Source organism: Ipomoea nil, unplaced genomic scaffold (assembly GCF_001879475.1).
Source record: "Ipomoea nil cultivar Tokyo-kokei standard unplaced genomic scaffold, Asagao_1.1 scaffold0193, whole genome shotgun sequence".
Classification (NCBI taxonomy): domain Eukaryota; kingdom Viridiplantae; phylum Streptophyta; class Magnoliopsida; order Solanales; family Convolvulaceae; genus Ipomoea; species Ipomoea nil.
Genome location: NW_017616621.1, coordinates 114,822 through 136,800, shown reverse-complemented (window position 1 = coordinate 136,800; position 21,979 = coordinate 114,822). Strand labels below are relative to the sequence as shown.

The window sequence follows — 21,979 nt, the reverse complement described above, 5'->3', positions numbered from 1 at the left end:
TCAACTTCAATAATCTAATGAAAAATGAGTTCTTTAGCCCTTTAAAAAGGGTCTATACACGTTCAAAGATGGTGCATTTACTCCTTAGCTTGTAACATAAAAATACTTAAATTCAGAAATTACTACTATTGAATTTTGAAGTAAATGACACTTAATTCTTCCATGTGACTTGAGTTTAGTTCCTTTTGTCTTCTCCTAAGCTTAAGCCACGAAATTGGACCACTCTTAAAGGATTTCCCCACTTATTTTATGCCCAACTTATTGTTTCAATTCAGCACAACCAGCTTGGCACATTTCTTCAACAATTTGGTCTTCAAATTCTAGTTGGGCCTTGATTCTTTGTTGGTATTTAAATGGAAACTTCTAAGGCCTCCAAATGCAAGGTTAAGATATTGACCCACTTGGTATCTTCCATGTTAAGTCCATCAAGTATCTTGGTGCCATCTTCTTGCCAAAGTGTAAGGATCAGTCCATTCATGGCCTCTTGCAAGTTTTTGGCTCTTGAACGAGTAATTGGACCTTCTCTTATTTGAAGTGGGTCTCCAAGGCTTTGGTTGTCCACAACATTTCTCCCCTCTTCAAAAGGATTCGCCCACGAATCTTCATCACCTACATCAAAGGGAGACAAATCAGCTACGTTGAATGTTGTGCTCACATTATACTCACCGGGTAACTCTAGGACGTATGCATTGTCATTCACTCTTGAAAGCACTTGGAATGGTCCATCTCCCCTAGCCAGCAACTTAGACTTTCTTTGGGCAGGAAAACGTTCTTTTCTCAAATGCACCCAAACCCAATATCCAGGTTTAAAGATCATTGGTTTACGCCCCTTATTGACAAACTTTGCAATTTGCTCATTTTTCCTTGCCATTTGGCGTGTCACTTTTTCATGGATTGTCTTGACTGTCTCCGCCCTCTTTGCACCATCTGTATTCAACACTTCCTTAATAGGCAAAGGAATTAAATCCAACGGGGTTAGTGGTTGAAATCCATAACAATTTCAAAAGGAGACAACCCAGTGGCGCTATTAACATGGCGATTGTAAGCAAATTCAGCAAATGCCAAGCAATTTTCCCAAGTCTTTAAATTTTTCTTAACTAAAACCCTTAGTAAGTTTCCTAAAGTCCTATTTACTACTTCAGTTTGCCCATCAGTTTGAGGGTGACTAGTAGTAGAAAATAAGAGTTTAGTTCCTAGTTTTCCCCATAGGGTTTTCCAAAAATAGCTAAGAAACTTCACATCACGATCTGAAATAATTGACTTAGGCATGCCATGCAAAAGCACAATTTCTCTAAAGAAAATATCAGCCACATATTTAGCATCATCAGTTTTATGGCAAGGAACAAAGTGTGCCATTCTTGAAAAGCGGTCCACCACAACATATATAGAATCATGTCCCTTTTGTGTTTTAGGCAGCCCAAGGACAAAATCCATTGAGATATCAATCCAAGGATGTTCAGCCACAGGTAAGGGTTGATAAAGTCCATGAGGCATGCTTTTAGACTTAGCTTGCCTACACACTATGCATCTAGAACAAACCCTATGAACATCTCGTTTCATTTTAGGCCAATAAAAATGTTCACATAAGACATCATAGGTCTTATGGATCCCATAATGCCCCATAAGGCCTCCTCCATGAGCTTCCTTGACTAGCAATTCCCTTAAAGAGCACAGAGGAATGCATAGTCTATCAGCCTTAAACAAAAACCCTTCGTGCACATAGAATTTATCATGAGAACTATTTTTGCATGCGTGAAAGATATTGGCAAAGTAAGGATCATTTGCATACAAGTCTTTAATATGCTCAAAACCCAAAAATCGTGTATGCAAAGACGTAAGTAAAGAGTATCTACGGGAAAGTGCATCAGCAACCACATTATCCCTACCATGCTTATATTGGATCACATAAGGAAAAGATTCAATATATTCAACCCACTTAGCATGGCGCCTATTGAGTTTGCCTTGACCTCGCAAATATTTCAAAGACTCATGGTCAGTATGAATGACAAACTCTTTACGTCTCAAAGAGTGCTCCCAATGTTCCAATGCTCTAACGAGAGCAAGGAACTCCTTATCATAAGTTGGATAATTTAGGCTTGCCCCATTTAGTTTTTCACTAAAATAGGCAATTGGTTTGCTACCTTGCATGAGGACAGCCCCAATACCAACTCCAGAAGCATCACAATCAATCTCAAAGGCTGCTTCAAAATTTGGAATAACAAGAATAGGAGAAGAACTCAATTTTTCTTTTAAAATTTTAAAAGCTTCATCTTGCCTCTCTCCCCAAATAAACCCAACATTCTTTTTTATCACCTCAGTTAGTGGAGCAGCAATAGTACTAAAGTCTTTCACAAAATGACGATAGAAACTAGCTAGACCGTGAAAGCTTCATACCTCACTAACTGTCCTCGGTGTTGGCCATTCAAGGATAGCCTTAACTTTAGCTCCATCAACCTCAATTCCATTTGCACTCACAATATAGCCAAGAAAGTGAATTGAAGATATACAAAATTCACACTTTTCAAGGTTGGCATATAGTTTATGCTTCCTTAAAATGGTGAATATTTTGTGCAAGTGTGTGGCATGTTCATTCAAATCATGGCTGTAAATAAGAATATCATCAAAGTAAACCACCACAAACTCACCAATATACTCCCGTAGCACATGATTCATGAGCCTCATGAAAGTGCTAGGAGCATTTGTGAGTCCAAATGGCATGACAAGCCATTCATATAGACCTTGTTTGGCCTTGAATGCTATCTTCCATTCATCACCCTCACGGATTCTAATTTGGTGATAACCAGATTTTAAGTCCACTTTAGAAAACACGCAAGCACCACAAAGTTCATCAAGCATATCATCTAAACGGGGGATGGGAAATCTATATTTCACCGTAATCTTGTTGATTGCTCGACAATCAACACACATCCTCCATGTTCCATCCTTCTTTGGCACTAGTAGCACGGGCACTGCACATGGACTAAGGCTTTCTCGAATTTTCCCCTTAGCTAAAAGTTCCTCCACTTGCCTTTGAATCTCCTTAGTCTCCTCAGGACTACATCTATAGGCTGGACGGTTTGGAATTGGTGCCCCGGGTACTAAATCAATATGGTGCTCGATTCCTCTCAAAGGGGGCATTCCCTTAGGAAGTTCCTTTGGAAAAACATCACCAAATTCCTGCAAAAGAGAAGATATTTCCTTGGGCATATGTTCAAGGCTAGTATTTTCAAGGTTAGCCTCTTTAAAAAGTATCAAGTAAATAGGTCTCCCCTCTCTCAAAACTTTTTCCACGGTTTTTCCAGTACAAAAGAAATTTTGTTTCTTCTTTTGCTCCTCTCTTTTTTGTGCACTCATTTCTTTTATACCTCCTTGTTTTCCACTCAATTCTTTTTCACTCAATTTTTCTATTTCACTCAATTTTTCTATTTCACTCATTCTTTCTTTTCCATTCTTTTTTTCATTTTCTCTCTCTTTCTTTTCATCCTCAAAAATCTATTTTGGAGATAAAGGTACAAGTACAATTTTTCTACCATTATGAAAGAAAGAATATCTGTTGGTGTGTCCTTCGTGAGTTGTCTTCTTGTCAAACTGCCAAGGACGCCCCAACAACACATGAGCTGCTTGCATAGGCACCACATCACACAAAATGCTATCTTCATATTTTCCAATAGACATGGGCACCATCACTTGCTTGTCCACTTTAATCTCCCCAGTTTTGTTTAACCATTGCAAAGAATATGGGGTAGGGTGTGACCTAGTTTGCAAGCCAAGCTTATTTGCCAATTCAGTGCTAGCAACATTAGCACAACTTCCACCATCAATGATCACCTTGCAAACCTTCCCATGAACATGAAAACGTGTGTGGAAGATGTTCTCCCTTTGTGCCTCATCTTCTTTGGCTTGAGCATTCAACGTTCTCCTCACCATCAAGAACTCCCCTTCTACGGCTTCTTGAATTTCAGCACTTTCCCCTTGTGAATCCTCATTGCTCATCTCTTGATCTTGGTCAGATTCAGTTTGAATATCACCAAAATCATTAATTATCATTGTTTTCTTATTTGGACAATCTTTGGCAATGTGTCCTCTTCCTTGGCACCTAAAACAACGAACACCACTTGGTTTAGTTGAAGAAAATTCAACTTTACCTTTACCTTTATCAACAGCTTCTTTCGGTTTGCTAGCTTCTCCTTTGGAGTCATTTTTCCATTCCTTTTGTCCCTTGCTAGCTTTCCAATTTGAAGTGTTGGATTGGGCCCTCGTTTTCCTCTTCATGAGCTTTTTCTCAATTTGGACAGCCTTTTGAACCATCTCTTCATAGTCCACAAAATCATGTATTTCCATCTCCTCACGCATGTCCCAATTTAGCCCCTTGATGAAACGGGCAATGGTGCTTTGTGGATCCTCCTCCAAACCCAGCTTTGTCATCAACTTCTCATTTTCATGGTCATATTCAGCTAAGGACAGCCTCCCTTGCACCAAATCTTGGAGTTGTTGATAGAGCCCACGGTAGTACCAAGTTGGAATGAACTTCTTGCGCATGGCTATCTTCATTTCTCTCCATGATTCAATAGGACGGTCTCCACTTCTTCTCCTTGTCAACACTAACTTATCCCACCATAAAGTGGCATAATCAGTGAATTCCAAGGCTGCTAATTTCACCTTCTTCCTCTCTGAATAATTGTGACAATCAAACACCCTCTCTACCTTACTCTCCCACTCTAGATAGGCATCCGGGTCACTCTTCCCCTGGAAATTAGGCATACTCATTTTAATGTTGCCCAAATCATCATCTACATCCCTTCTTGCTGCCCTTCTTCTCCCTCTTTCTCTCCTTCCCATTTCTATCTCACTATCCTCAATCTCCTCACTATCATAGCCCGTAGAAGACTCAACTCTCTCTCTCACATTCCCTTGGGCTCTCAAATTATTTCTCCTCCGTTTTTCCTCATTCCCTTGTGCCCTTTGATCATTTCCTCCCTCATTTCTATTTTGTTCCCTCTCCAATTCTAACCTCTCCAAACGGTCAGCCAGCCCACTCATTAAATTACCAAGCCTAGTAAACTCCCCTTTCATAGCATCCACCATAAATTTGGTATTTGGACTCATGCTTGACTCATTATTAGATTGGCCAGACCCCGACATATTGAGCTGCAATAGAAACAAAAGTGCAACAACAAGATAAAAGATTAAGTTGGACCTCACTTCTCTCCCTCACACTCACTCTTTTTAGGGGGTGATCACTCAAATTTTACCACTCGTGTATGAACACTCTATTATGCTCACAAGTTCAAATCACACACAAGTTGAATTCAAGGACCTTTCTTGGAATTCTAAGAACAATTTCAACTCAAACAAGGAGATATCACACACAAAGACGTAAGATGACAAGAATAAGAAAGGATATGAATGAAAAAATAGAGGATAGACAAAGTATATTTTATGTGTGGCAACAAAAAAAATGAACAAAACTATAAAAAAAAAAAAAAAAAAAAAAAAAAAAAAAAAAAAAAAAAAAAAACAGAACTAGAAGATGATAATCCCCAGAAAACAAGATTCTGCTAGTGTATTTCTCAGAATTTTCTGTGTTTGTGTATGGAGTATTTCGGCAAATTTTTTTTGTGGAATGGAATATTGATGAGTTATCTATTACCACAAAAAAATTCAGATCAAATAAACAAGAGGAACTATTTTTTCAGATTTTTTTTTCTAGCAGCGCAAATAGGACAATTCTGGCAGATTTAGACTATAGGATGGTTTGATGTGACTTTCAGTGTCTATAAACATATATGGATCTTTTTGAATGAGTTTAGACACCTAAAAGACATATAGGGGAAACAATATATATATAGAACAATTGACAACAAACCAAGAAAAGAAAGTTTTTCATGCAAACTTGCATTCAATTCAAAGATTTTGACATGGAACAAATTGAGACAAGAAACTAAAGAGAACAAGTATTTCGTGACCTGATTTTTATGAGGATGACAACCAAAGCTCTGATACCAAAATGATGTGGGTTCCCCCGGCTTGATATTGGATTAAAGGCCTAGAACTCCACAACACAAGTCACGATCCGTTTTCCCAATTTCTGCCTACTGATTTTGAAGTGTAGGGTTGTTTTTGTGGATTGTGGTTGATGTGGGGTATGGTAAAATGGTTGTAGGACGTGTATGGATGAATAGGGAAGCCGCCACACCGGGTTGAAGGGTGATAAGGCCAATTGGGACTCCACAAGGAGGGTAATATCCTTGATAAGTTAGAAATTCTTCCTAGAATGCTAGAAAGGAAATGGAAGTGCAAAGCACATATCCAAATGAATTCAACTTCAATAATCCAATGAAAAATGAGTTCTTTAGCCCTTTAAAAAAGGGCTATACACGTTCAAAGAAGGTGAATTTACTCCTTAGCTTGTAACATAAAAATACTTAAATTCAAAAATTACTACTATTGAATTTTGAAGTAAATGACACTTAATTCTTCCATGTGACTTGAGTTTAGTTCCTTTTGTCTTCTCCTAAGCTTAAGCCACGAAATTGGACCACTCTTAAAGGATTTCCCCACTTATTTTATGCCCAACTTATTGTTTCAATTCAGCACAACCAGCTTGGCACATTTCTTCAACAATTTGGTCTTCAAATTCTAGTTGGGCCTTGATTCTTTGTTGGTATTTAAATGGCAACTTCTAAGGCCTCCAAATGCAAGGTTAAGATATTGACCCACTTAGCTTGGTATCTTCCATGTTAAGCCCATCAAGTATCTTGGTGCCATCTTCTTGCCAAAGTGTATGGATCAGTCCATTCATGGCCTCTTGCTAGTTTTTGGCTCTTGAACGAGTAATTGGACCTTCTCTTATTTGAAGTGGGTCTCCAAGCCTTTGGTTGTCCACAACACCTGCACAACGGGCGTTGATGTGTGCACATGTGTTCAAAACCACTTCCCCTTAGCTAGTTCAAGATATAATTCACTACTATGGAGAAATTTACACAAGTCACTACGTGCCAGTTCAAGGTTAACCACTGACATCAAGATCAGCGCTAGCTTCTCGCTCAGACGTCTCCATTGTCCACACTTGTTTTAATGTGTGGGGGGGATATTGGAAATAGCATACAAAACCAAGTGAAGTTGCCTTCACTTCTTGTCCCACATTGCTATTATAAGAGTGTTTTTTCCACTATTGAAATACCAAGCCTTTTACTCCTCTTCAAGTATTGTGGAAAGGACAGAAAATGGGAACCCACACGCGCGCGTCGCTTGCTCGGCTCACACGCGCGTCGTGGGGTGGGCATTTTGCGCCCTTCTTCTTAATTCTGACTTTTTCGCTGACTTTTCCGCAATCGTGGCCTATCGTGGCCTATCCTCTCCACATCTGCGCTATTTTTGTGGACTTTTTTGTGGCTGAGAGAGGGGAGACGGTTATCTACATGGTTATAAATACTCCGCCTCCCCTCAGTTCTAAACACACAACAATCATTCTCTTCTCTCCTTCTCTATTTCGTCTGAGCTTATAAGTCGGGTTCGACTGCGCTTATCTGTGCCGGTAAGTCGTAGCTTATCTGTGTGCAACCAGTCGAAAGCATACTGGGTATAAAAGACTGCACAGTCTCCGGCAATTTGCTTTTAAGGTAGTGTTTTATACACGACACAGATTCACCTTTCTTTCTCTTTTTTCAAGAATTCAACCTACGTCAACAGCAACCTCTTTGCGACATTTTCCGATCACTAGTTCCAACATACTCTAGATCCAGTGTATACTCTCGAATAGTAACCGCAAGTAAACGAGTTTTCTTGTTAAAAAAATTTCAAATTTTTTTTTGTTTTTTTTTGTTTTTGTTTTTGTTTTTACTATCATTAGTGGTGGCCAAAAAAATTTTGACAGCGAATTTCAAAATTTGAAAATTTGAAAATTTATAGTTCTTTTATTTCTGACAAAGAAAGAAAGAGATTAAGGGGAAAAATGAATGGAGAAAGAAGAACACTGAGATGGGAGGGAGAGGAAGAGGAAGAAGAGGATACACTGGAATTATTTATTTTTATTTCTGCAACATCTCGCAGAAACCCATAAGCTACCTTAATAGAACATTGTTGTTCCCACAGAAACAACATGGTCATGGTTATTTGATTTTTGTTTCTGTCATTTGGCAACTATGATTTTTATTTCATTTTTTAAATTACATTTCCGACCAGTAGTGGATGAAAATTATGAGAGCACATTCCACGTATAACCCACCAAAATTTTTCCTCATTATGGGGTGGTACTGTGTATGAAGAGCTATGATACAGATGAGCATGGTAGAATTTTTTTATTATATATATAAAAATATGTTTTCATTTTAAATTAAATATTTAGAAATTACTTTTATATATTGTTGTTATAATAAAATAATACTCCGTAATAATGTTGATTTTTTTTTTTTGAAAGGAATGTTGAATTCTTCTTTCTTTAATTTATTTCATTTTACCAAAGATATCTCGGTTATTTATTTTAAGAATAGGTGCATCCATTTGCAGACTAATTTTGATCTTTCATTATATATTTGATACAAATTAAAGATCGTAAATTATGTAAAATAATATGTTACTTAATTAACTTGAAAGTACCATCAACACTTCATCTGCAACAGCAGATTCCGATACCATCAATTGACTTGTTGAGCTGAGAGCACATCAGACGGCAATGTTTCATATTTTAATTTGTTTTATATTTCTGTCGTCTTCAAATAACAATTCGTTCCCACAGGAGTTTGATATATACATACTACATGATTATGATACTAACAATTTCGGGATATATTTGTCTTCTTCAAACAATAACTCCTGTATGGGTGATGTGAATTTAGCTGTCTGGGGTTCCATAACTTATAGATTAGAAGTACAGTTCGATCAGATCACCCATACAGTCGAACCTCATGCATAGCAACACACCCACCAACTAGTAGGGCCGGTTTTTAAATTTTTGTAGTCACGTTCTGCTAAATAAATGAGGCCCTACCAAAATCACAATCTTTAAAACGAATACCGTAAGAAACAGAAGGAAAAAGTAAATTTTCAAGATAGATTTTGAACCCTCAACCTCAAACATAAGAAGGCATGATCGGCATGCCAAGAAGAAGCACAAGACTTCAAAAAGTAGTTCTTGGGAATGGAACACATATCTTAGTGTATAACAAGGCAAAGCTACCTCCTAAGTAATCAACTAGACTAGCTTTAACACCAATCCATTTCATGTGCAAATTATATGTTTGTTTGTTCCTAATCCTGATAGTATATATATCCCTTCCTTCCTTGTATTAACACACAGAAGTGATATATGAAGTAATTCTCTCTTCTAAGCTAAAATATAGCTACTATTGGGAGACGAAAATATAGCTACTATTCTATTAAATCTTACTAATAATAATATTACTATTATTATTATATTCACAACAAATAACAATTATTATTATTATTATTATTATTATTATTATTATTATTATTATTATTATATTGTGTGCAAACTCGCAATGCAAAAGGATAAAAAAAATAAAGAGATAGTCCAAAGTTGGGAGCAATACTGAAGTTTCAAACCTCTGACTTCGAAGGAGAAATACAATAAACACATGTTCCTAACATTTCTTCATGGAACCTTAAGTTTAATTGATAACTTTAAGTTTATATTTCTAAACTAACTAGGTAAAAATTAAATATTGGGCCTCTAAAATTTGGAGTTCTTCTAAATTAAAAGTTGGGGCCCTATGTTGCAACCCAGCTTGCATAGCCCAAAATCCGACCATGCCAACTAGCCAGCTACTTGGTTCTTGTCTACAAAGGCACATCAGATCGTACATATTCCTTTGAGGGCGTCACAAAGTAGTAGGAATGATTGCTTTCAAAAAAAAAAAAAAAAAAAAAAATAGTAGTAAGAATGAAGATGAGACACATGTATAGCTAGCTAAAATGAGAGAGGTCAATGTAAACCAAACACTTATCATGCAATGAAAGTGTCTTGTGCACTATCAAAAAGGGCATCCTTAGAGCATCCCCAATAGGGGATCTTCCATAATTTTTAGAACAGTAAAAACCTCAAGGAAAGATTTTTAACTAATGTGAATGGATGGTTTTTGGTGTTTGGCTTTGCCTGCAAATCCAAGTTTTTGTTAGTTTTTTTTTTTTTTTTTTAAAGCCAGTGGTGAGACGTGGTTGCGTCTCACTGACCAACCACGAACACGTGTGCCCGTTGGGGTGTTTCAAAGTGGCCGCCAATTGGGGGCCACTCTGAATCCGTCTTTTTTTTTTTTTTTAAATACTGGCCGTTGCATGCAAAATGCAACGACAGTTCTGGTTGATGTCATTGTTTTTTTTTTAATTTTTATTTAACATACTCTGATAAATTTATTAAATTTTTTTAATTTTTATTTATTCATTTATAATTATCGATTAAATTAAATTTTTATAATTATCAATAATAATATTATTAAATTTATAATTATCAATAACATTGGATCAATTTTATAATTATAATTACAATTATAATTTTTAGAATTCAAATAAATAATCAATTATTAAAATATAAGATAGTAAAATGGTAGGTCCACAAAAATTTGACAAAAAGTTTCAAACTAATGTGTAAAATAATTTTTGCGATTGAGTGAGATAGTGAATGATGAGGTAGATGTTGAGGTCCACAAAAAATTTAAAAAAAAAAAAAAAAAAAAAAAAAAAAAAAAAAAAAAAAACCCCAAGTATTGAGGATGTCCTTATCTCTCATTAGGACATCATGGTCTGAACACTACCAAATCATGCAGTCCATTTCTTGGGCTATAATGCCTATCATTTATTTATTACTTGGGTCATTCCTTTGAATTGTATCTCGAATATTGTATGTACACTACTACAAAAAAGGGTTTTAACGTCGGGTTTTTGATCCCATTTGACGTCAGTTTTCGACCGACGTCTAGGTAGCAGACGTCGTAAATAATGAGATACGACGTCGGTTAAAAAAACCGACGTCGTATAATTTTTATATTTTTAATATTAACATACGACGTCGGTTATTAAGAAATAACCGACGTCGTATATTTAAAAAACAAAATAAATTCACATAAGACGTCGGTTTTTCTGAAAATACCGACGTCTTATGTTAACTTTAAAAAAAAAAAATTAAACGACGTCGGTTATTTCAAAACAACCGACATCGTTTATTTTTTTATTTTTTTAAACAATTTTCCACCCAATAACCCTGTACAGCTTTTGCAATTCACAACAATTTTCTTAACCTGACCTGTCCAGCAAATTTTATATTCAAAATCTCACAATTAATCAAAACTAATAAATTTTACAATTAATTCAAAAGCAACTCATACCATCAACTAAACAAGTTAAATTTATGGTAATTCTACAATTGATAATATTGATAATAATAATAATAATAATTTCAAACTTAAATTATCAACATCAACTAAAATTCAAGGATTGCTTTAAGCCATTCATCAATAAAATACTTACACCATACATCTCTAACTCCACCAATCTCTTGTTGAGTGTAGGGCAGACATCCTTGTCTCTCTAAATGCTACAAAATTAAAATACTAGTTTATTAAACAAAAATGTTTAAATACCTTCTGATTCCTCCATCTCTAGTGTCTTTCAATTGATTCTTTTGGTGTGTTTGCTGTAATTAACAAACTCATCAGCTTCTTTCAAAAAAAAAAATTTAAAAAAAAAAAAAAAACAAACAAACTCATCAGCTCACATGCCCAGAATAAGGGAAACGGGCGACGACGAGGAAGTTGATGGGGGCGTCGCCGGTGGCGACGAGGAAGTCAAACGGGTGACGGCAGTGGCGACGATAAGAAAGAAATGGTGGAGCGGCGGTCTAACGTGCGAAACTACGGCGTGGGGCGGAGGTTTTCTGTGGCAGTAGTAGTGTGTGGAGGGTTTTGTTTGGAAGAAGAACAAGTGCAGATCGAGGTTTTGTTATTAGTCCAAAATTTAGGGCAGCCGACGTCGTATCTTTAATTTAAAAAAAAAAATCTTAGAATTATACGGCGTCGGCTTGTTAATGAGCTGACACCGTATAGTATTTTTATTTCTTTTTTTTATTATTATTAATATATTACGACGTCGGCTATATATTAAACCGACGTCGTATAATTTTTAATTTTTTTTTTTTAATTTTGAAGACATAAAACGTCGGTTTTTTGAAAAAACCTACGTCTTATGTCTTTAAAAAAAATAAAAAATTATTTTAAATTTTTAACGTTGGCTTTTTAAAAAATCGACGTTAAAATTGCGACGTTGTAAGTGATTTCTGTAGTAGTGGTACTCTGATACCAATTGTGAAATTATAGTGAAGACATAACTTTTATACTTGTGTAAAATTTAGCAATATGTTTCAATAACAGGAAGTGAACTTGGTTTCCAAGCTTCCGCCCAATAGCAACACTTCCATTATCAAACAATCCATCATTTTGGTTAGTTTCACACTAAGCCCCAATAATTCCCAGTTCGTTTGGCTATGTAGATTAAAGTTTTCAAGATTTTGATGTGAAACCATGATCTTGGCAAGCAACTCAGTATTCTGCGGGAATGTTGTTTTTTATTGAAATTCCATTTTCTTAAGGATACTGTTTTTAGCAGCCATTAGTGGGTTCACATCTTAGCCTCTAATCACTGGGTTACGAATTGTCTGTTCCTTGGACATGCACAGGAGTTTCATGAAGTTATGTAGAGCTTTCCATTAATGGTGGCATTATTTGTAGTGGGCTGTATCTGGTTTTTTTTTTTAATGGCCACAAATTATACATGAGAGGTAAATGGAACTAAGAAAATTTTGTATAACGAGCTTAATCGGAAGAGTGTTGACAAAAATTAATTAAACTCGTGACCTTTAAGACTGGTTGCTTGTTTTGTCAAATAATCGTTATAGGGGTTGTGTCTGCATAAATACTTATCTAAGGTTTATTAATTGCTGTGGTTTCGTAATTGATCATTAAAAAAGAATTTATTAAAAAAAAAAAAAACAAAACAAAACAAAACAAGAGAAGAAGAAAAGTGTACACTATACTATACCTTTAGTTATAGGGTAGACACTAATTAATTAAACTATTGCACTAATAAATGTAATATAAGTAATCAGGGACGGAGTCAGAAATTATGTTGAGGGGGGGCAACGAAGTAGGGATGTTCAGTGGCGGATTCAGGAATTTTTTTCAGTGAGGCCAAAAAATTAAAATAAAAGAGAAAGTTTGAAAAAAAAATGAAACACTTTAAGAAGTATAACAATAAATATTGTTGGATATATAGAGCGAAAAATAAAACATATTAAAACTTTATAAAAATATTTATAACAAAATATGAAACATAATTAATTTGATAAAACAATTCGAATATAAAACACATTCCATTATTAATATAAAGAAAGTTATATATACATCCCATTATTAATATAAAGAAAATTATATATACATTTCATTATTAATATAAAAAAGAAAGTTATATATATCCAAACCAATGCAAGGAATCGAACCCAAACGCAAGGAAGAAAACTAAGACAATGTCAATGCAAAGAATTGAACCCAAGCCATTTTGATATCCAAACGCGTTTCCTACCACCTTGTCTACCAAAACATTTGTTTACTAAATCTGTTTTATAATACTTATACTAATAATGTACTATATATACATATTATATACAAAACTATATATAGGGTAGGGGTGAGGTGAGGGGGGCAGGTGTCCCCCCTGCCCCCCTTTGGCTCTGTCCCTGTAAGTAATGTTACGTTGTGTAAAGTTCTCATGCGTGTTGTTGACACTATAAATAAATGTTGCTAGTGAGATTCAAACCTATGACAAACAATTTAACATTTAATATCATGTTTAAAGTTTCAACTAACTAAGCTATTCAATTAACATTTAGTATTTATACATAAATATAGATTTTATATATAGGTAATGTTATATCTAAAAACATAATAAGTGTGAATGAAGGTTATAACCTTCATTTATATCCGTTTTTTCCGTTAAGTTTCTTTTATACATTATGCTATACAAGTTGTATTTTACAATATTTTGGACAAACATACTCCTACCGTTATAACTTTCGTTATCTTTTTCACTATTTTTACCATGCACATGCATCCACCATGTATTTTCTTATTTGATGCACTTAGTTATTTCCTACAATATAAATATCAAATGTATAAAACTGATTTACATTATTATTATTATTATTATTATTATTATTATTATTATTATTATTATTATTATTATTATTATTATTATTATATCAAAAATCTTAATATAAAATAATAATATTGGATACTTATTTTTTGCACATCGCGCATAAGTGTGGTGTGTTTACTATAGTATATACGTTTGTGGATTTGTTTTCAGTGTAGTCTGCACTTAATGATGTGTTTTTGCCCTAGTCAGATATGTGAATCAATTAGTTTTTTATCCTTGTTTTCCCTGCTGTTGGTTGTGGTGCATGATGTGTATGTGAACGTGTGTACAATGCAGTATTATAGTATGTACAACGCGTGTGAATAGGGCAATATAGAAGTGTGCTCACAATTTCGCTCGACATTCTACAGTGCACACAATGTTGTGCATGGGTGCATATATTTGCCCAAAGAACAACACAACACCCCGTTCTACTGTCCTCTACTCCACATATTTTTTTCTCGCTAAATTAAAGCACCAAACATTAACAAAACAATAAGATTTTCTTATATTTAATACTCCATCGTCCATCCAATTTTATGTGTCTAGTTTGGTTAACCAGACTTGACTGTAGTTATTTTGAATTCAATTTTTCATAACATTAAGTTTAGTATTAGTATATAAAATTTATATAATTATTAATTAGAAACTACATTAATAGTATTATAAAACACACATATTTTAATTTAAAACTAATAAAGAAAATAAATAAATAATAAAAAGTTTGTTTGACCAATGATTAGTAAATAGGACAGTAAAAATGAGACAGAGGGAGTAATAATAACAATAATAACAATAATAATTTATTATTTAAATGAAAAAATTTACTCTGTAATAAATATAAACTTTTATTTTGTTGTTTCTGATTACAGTATATTTCTCAAACAAATAATTATCTGGAGTATTGGGTTATCGATCTACAGGGAAGCAGGGCGTATCAAGCACTAACTACTAATCTATTTGATACGGTTAATTACCCCATGTATGCGAAGTGTCTTCCGTATGTATGTATTGAGAGTGTATATGGAATGTATGTACAATAGAGTTGACAAGAGAAAGTAGCTCAAAAGGATTTCTTATTCATAATTGTTCATGTGTTTTCTAGAGAGAAGGAAGAGAGTATTGTGTGTCAAAGGCCCTTATATAGGCAGAAGGATTGACGGGTTTGACTTTGACCCGTTTACTCGAACCGCCTAACCCGACCCGGCTGCATAGCGAGGGCATGAACTTATAGGGAGGTCATATCGGGAAATATTCCCCATCACTATTCATGAGAAGCTAATCCTATCGAAAAGAATGATTGATTAATTGTAAAAGTATGACTAATTAATTAAAAGTAAACAAGGTAGCAAGTTGATGAAAGCAATAGAGGAAGAATGAGATTCCTGAGATTCAAGTGTTTAATTATCTAGTGCCAATCTAAAGAACAATATTAAATCTGGGTTTAGACAAGTGTAAGAATGCAAACAAGGGAAGGAATTACTCCCATAATTCCAACCTAAGATAACGCGAGTGAATATTAATTCCCATGATATACACCCTCAACAATTCAAGAACAAGCATCCACGATAAATTTCTAACTAATTTAATATGCTATCTCCCAATGTGAAATAGTTAAGAATTAACTCCTTAACAAATATGTCCTCTCCCAATGTGCAAATGTCAAGTGCAATTGTGGTGCTCTCAATTATATTATGCCCTAACTCTCGTTAAGACACAAAGGTAGCTATGAAGCAAGTAATTTGGATCCTTAATTACTAGCATCAATAATATAATTCAAAGTTGCAGCACAAGTTATAAAATCCAAATATAAATATATTAAATGAATTTAACTAGGCACATAGATTCATAAACACTTTTACCCAAGAATCTCTGAGATAACTTAGCCACACATGATTAAATTAAATATAATTCATTGCAATAATATAAAAGAGTTTACAAACAACAAAGAAAGTAAAAGAAAAGGGGAAAGAGTTCTCCCGAATCTTCCTAGATTTTCCAATTCTTCAAAGATAACTTGTAGCTCTGGGTGTGATATTCTTCTCCTCTCTTGCTCTAACAACGTAGCTTGCTTCTAGGGTTGAGGGGAGATCCTTCCTTTATTGTGGAAGCTCAATAGGAATAAATTAGGAAATTTCAGCACAACCTTCTGTAGTTTTGCATTTCCTCAATTTAAGGATATTAATAGGAGTAAATGACTGATGGATTAGATTGACAGAATCAACGATGATATCAGTCAGTTAGATAGATAGCTGATTTGTTTGCAGAAAGAATAAAATAAGGCAGACAGCAAAAACAACACACAAGATGTTTACCCAGTTCGATACAGTGTGTATCTACATCTGGGGGACGATCACAGAGGCATCCAATCCACTAACTCATAATTCAATGTACAAAGGTAGAGAAACAATAATCTCACCCATGTGCCCCACACAAGGTACGTACCCAGTCTACACAGATTTAGAGGATTGTTGAAGTTGGAGAGCCGTGCATACAGAATTCCAATGAAATCCCTTCACTTGGAGAGCTAACTCTGATGCAGTCCACTTCAGTGACGCAGTCCAAAGTTGTTCCCACAACTGTGTGATCTTAGCGTCCTTTTCGTTTAAGCAACGATATCTCTTCTCAAGTTCTTCATCATAATCAACAAGAACAAATTGTCTTGAGAAGAGTCATGATAATCAAAGATGTGGTCTCTTAGTATATGTCGGAGTGTTTCTTTCTTCTCAAAGGCGTAACCCTAATTCATAACCGAATAAGGGTACTTATACTTCCATAGCAAGAACACTTTCCAAAAGCATCCCTGATTGTAGATTGTAGGACGATATGAGAAGGATGTAATCTTAAAGATTCGGTCCATACCTTTCCAAGACAGATCCGCTGATATTCTTTCCAAAGCGACTTCTTATACCGCGTTCAGTAAAAAGGAAACATCTTCCTAAAACAGATCTTCAGGGTCAGTACGTCTGTTGCTGTATCTGATCAATCAGTCTTCTGTAACACAAACCGACACCAAGCTAACCCTATCTTAGATTGCCATAATAATATTTCCAATTATATGTTGGGGATTTAAAACACTAACACCTTCCAAAACATCGCCCAGGAATTTCGACGCGTCGAGTCTCGATCACCGCCCCAAGCAAAACTCTATGGAATTTCTTGACGCGTCGAGTTGGGAACTCGACGCGTCGAGTCTTCTGACCTCAAGCAATTAATAATGCTACTGGAATTATTGGACGCATCGAGAATGAAACTCGACGTGTTGAATCCTCTGTTTCAACACTCCAACTCCATTTTGGCTCCAAACTTGTCTTATGACTTCCCCTTGCCTTTGCAATTGTTCTACAATGGTTCCAAAACACTAACAATCACCGTAAAATATTCAAAAGAAGCATTAAATCATATCTTCATGAGAAAGCAAGGTAATAGGTATTGAAAGTATCAATTTGGTATTTTTGCAAGCAAGGTAATAGGCAATTTGGTCTTTTTGCATCTTGGTCAAATTTAATGTGCCTGATTTTCCTTCTTAAGGTGCGTAGTTTGTGTGCTTAAGGTGCGTTAGTTGTTGAAACTTAAGGTGCGCAGGCCTAAAGCTTTCGATGCGTGGTTTTCCTTCTTAAGGTGCGTGATTTGTATGCTTAAGATGCGTCAGTTGTTGAAAATTAAGGTGCACTATTTTAAAACTTTAGGTGTGTGGTTTGTGTTTTTAAGGTGCTTTTTTTGTGTGCTTAAGGTGCGTGGTTTGTGTACTTAAGGTGCGTCGGCCTAAAGCTTTAGGTGCGTGATTTGTATGTTTAAGGTGCATCAGTTGTTGAAACCTAAGGTGCGCCATTTTAAAACTTTAGGTGCGTGGTTTGTGTCTTAAAGTGCTTTGTTTGTGTGTTTAAGGTGCGTCATTTTAATGCTTATGGTTATGTGCGTCAATTCTACACTTAGAGTGCGTCTTTTTGTGTTAACCGCACAACCGCACGGGAAGTTATCTTTGCACCTGATCCACTCCCTATATTATATATATATATATATATATATATATGTGTGTGTGTGTGTGTGTGCGCGCGCGCCACATTTTTATAGGAAGTATTTTTCTCATACATATATATAAAATAATTACATAAATGGTATCACATTTTATCCCTCATTTTCTCTTATTTGTCAACTATTGATCAATTCAAATAGACGAATGCCACATTTTTATAGGAAGTATTTTTCTCATACAATCCTAGTTATATATGGGAATTAAGAATATATGTTCATGCAGTAAATATTATTTAATGAGTTAATACCAACTGGGATCGTCCGAGTATAGTGACACCGCCACTTTTTGTTCTAGACTTTCAATTTAACTACCAGTGATCCTTCAACTTTTAAATTTTACCATTCGTGATCCTTCCTTTAGTTTAAATTAAGGAAAAAGTTAGAACCAAGGCTGGTTAATAATTTAAAATTTAAAAAACCATGAGTGATTAATTTGGAAGTTGAAGGACTATGGGTGGTTAAATTTTAAAGTTGAAGTATCAAAGATGATTAAATTGAAAATTTTGAACTAAACGTGGCTGTGCTACTATACTCGGATGACCTCAGTTAGTATTAAGTCTTTATTTAATTAACTACATGTGTTGATAAATTAAATAATTTACTTTTAATGTAGTTACTAGAACCGAAGAACGTAACATAAATTTGATTATAACTTTTGACGGCCCAACTTTCATATTTCAAGACTACCAAAAGCCCAATGCAATTACGTTGGCAAATTATTGAATGGACCATGGTCCACACAATGTTATGTGGACCATAATAAAATGTACATTTTTAATATACTAAATGTACATTATTTTTGTACTGAATTTACATTATACAATATAATGTACACCCAAAACAAAAATAATGTACATCCCCTGAATATAATGTATATTATTTTTGTACTGAATGTACATTATTTTTGTACTAAATGTATATTATTTTACAGTAGATAAAATATGGTACACACAACTTGTGTGGACCATGGTCCATACAATAATGATTGGTATCATTTTAATTACATTTCAGTTTCACTTGACAATATTGCTCTGTTATTTAGTTTCATTTTTCACACACACTAGTTTCATTATAGCAATAGCAAAGTATTATGTTAATTTTACTATAGTTTCATTTGACAATATACATTATTGCATTAGCTCTATTTTGTAGTTTCATTTTTAACACACACTATTTTAATTACACTCTAGGTTCATTTGATAATATATGTTATTCTATGACTCTGAATTTTAGTTTCATTTTCCATACATAATAGTTTCAAACACTAAAGTATCATTTTAAATATAATATAGTTTCATTTGACAATATATGTTGTTGAATGAATTTTGTTTTTTTTGTTTCATTTTCCACACACACTAATTTCATTATAGCAATACTGGAGAATCATTTTAATTCTACTGCAGTTTCATTTGGTGATCATGGTACACCTAGCACTGTGGGGATCGTTATGCCATGGAACCGTGTTCACCATCCATGGTGAACACGGTCCCAACGGTAACAGTGCACCGTTATATTTCTTTTTTTTTTTTTTCGTTAATTAACCGCGTGACTTTTCTTCTTCAGTTTCACATTTTGCGGTTTCACTTCCTCTTCGCCCAAGCTTCTTCAACATAATCTCATAAAAAGAAAATTCATAATTTCATAACTGCACATTCATAAATCCATGCCTGCACATTCATAATTGCATGGATTTATGAATGTGCAATTATGAAATTATGAATTTTCTGTTATGAGATTATGAATTTTCTGTTATGAGATTATGAATTTTCTGTACATTTATAATCTCATAACAGAAAATTCATAATCTGACCAAATGCGCGCCGTTAACACCACATTAGCGAATTTTTTTTTTCCCGTAAAAACGGCATCGTTTAGACCCGTGTTCACCATTCATGGTGAACACATTTCCAGGGCATAATTTGCCGCACTGTGGACATGGTCCACTGTATAACAAATGTTGAGTTTGAAGGCCTTTCAAAACGTTGGGCTTCACTGAATGTGATCTTCATGTTTATATCATGGATTATGATTCATAGATGCAGTTACATAAAAATAACACTGCATATTCATAAAATATCTTAAATATATTATTTCTATTTTTATAAATAAAATTAATATATAAAAAAAATTAGTTGAGATATTTTAAATGACACCTATATTGATATATTTGTTCAACATATTATTTTAATAATTTTTTATTAACTTACGATAGGGATTTTATGAATATATAGTAGTTAATTTATGTATCTACCGTAGTGAATTTATATAACAACATTTGTGACTATGAAACTCCTTGTAGTTAATTTATGTACTTACAGTAGTGAATTGTACATACAACTATGATTTTATAAACCAACAATAATATGTATCTAAAGTAATGATTTTATGTACTAGTAAATTTATTAAACTGAAATATGATTTGTTCTTTACAATCTCGTGAACTTTATCACCCAATAATTTTACATTCTCGCAACATTCACAAGATCTCTTAAACTTAAATATGATTTGTTCTTTACAATCTCGTGAACTTCATCACCTAATAATCTTTAATACCAATATTACTTTCTCACAACATTCACAACATCTCTTAAACTCAAATATGATTAGTTCTCTACAATCTTGTCAAATTTCTATTACCCAATAGTCTTTAGAATGATATGTCATGTGACTCTTGTAGTATTAGTAGAGTTTGGAGTTTTGTGCCAATTAGGCCAACTATGTGGGCAACTTATCAATTAGGCTGATTAATTGGACAATCTAATCAACCAAATCAATTGGGCCAATTAATTAGGGAATTGTGCAGTTGAATGTATCAATTACCCAATTAGTTTAATAATTTCTTGGTTGAAATAAATTTAAAATATTTAAATTTCAAATGGATAGATATTTTGAATTGAAATATTTTAATGTTGAAAATTAAGATACTTTAAAGAAAACTTGGTGGTACTAAAAAGATACATTGTCTATCACTATAAATACAAAAGAAATATGTCGCAACGTATTTGTAATAATTATGGTTCTATTTCTAAAAATGTTATAGGCTTTTCATATTAGTAAATATAGTGCATTTTTGACATTATTATATATGTATAGAGGCCACATCAATTGCGAACTAGCATTCACGCGCCAGGGAGAAATTAAAGATGGGAGGGGGGAGGGGGAGGGGCAATTTATATCGGGCACCAGGGCGCACATTACATTGTGTGTCCTGATGTAAAACGATGACGTTTTGCACTTTTTTTTTTTTTTTTTTTTTTTTTCAAAAATTTCATTTTTCCGTGTTTGCTATTAACATGTTAAAAAAAATCATGTTTTGAAAATGTACATGATTGTATAACAGAATATACATAAACTTTTAACGGTTAAAAAAATCGCGTGTTCGAATATACATAATTGTATAAAAAATGTACATAATTGTATAAACTAATGTACATAATTGTATACCAGAATGTACATAATTGTATAACATAATGTACATAATGATATAACATAATACACATACACTCTGTCGTGTCGACTCCCCACACAACTTAACAAAACAACGTCGTTTTGGGAGGCGCAGAGCGCACAGTGCAATGTGCACCGTGGTGCATGGTACTAGAGATTAAATCTCTTGGGCATGTGGCGTGTGTCATGCCTGGGCAAATTATTGTGTGGACCATGGTCCACACAATGTTATGTGGACCTGGTCCACACAATGTTATGTGGACCATAACAAAAAGTACATTTTTAATATATTAAATGT

The 21,979-nt window shown here is 34.3% G+C and overlaps 1 pseudogene; it reads right to left on the bottom strand.

The window, feature by feature from the left end:
- Positions 1–349: 349 nt before the first annotated feature.
- On the bottom strand, positions 350–5,142 carry LOC109188587 (annotated as a pseudogene).
- Positions 5,143–21,979: the final 16,837 nt, after the last annotated feature.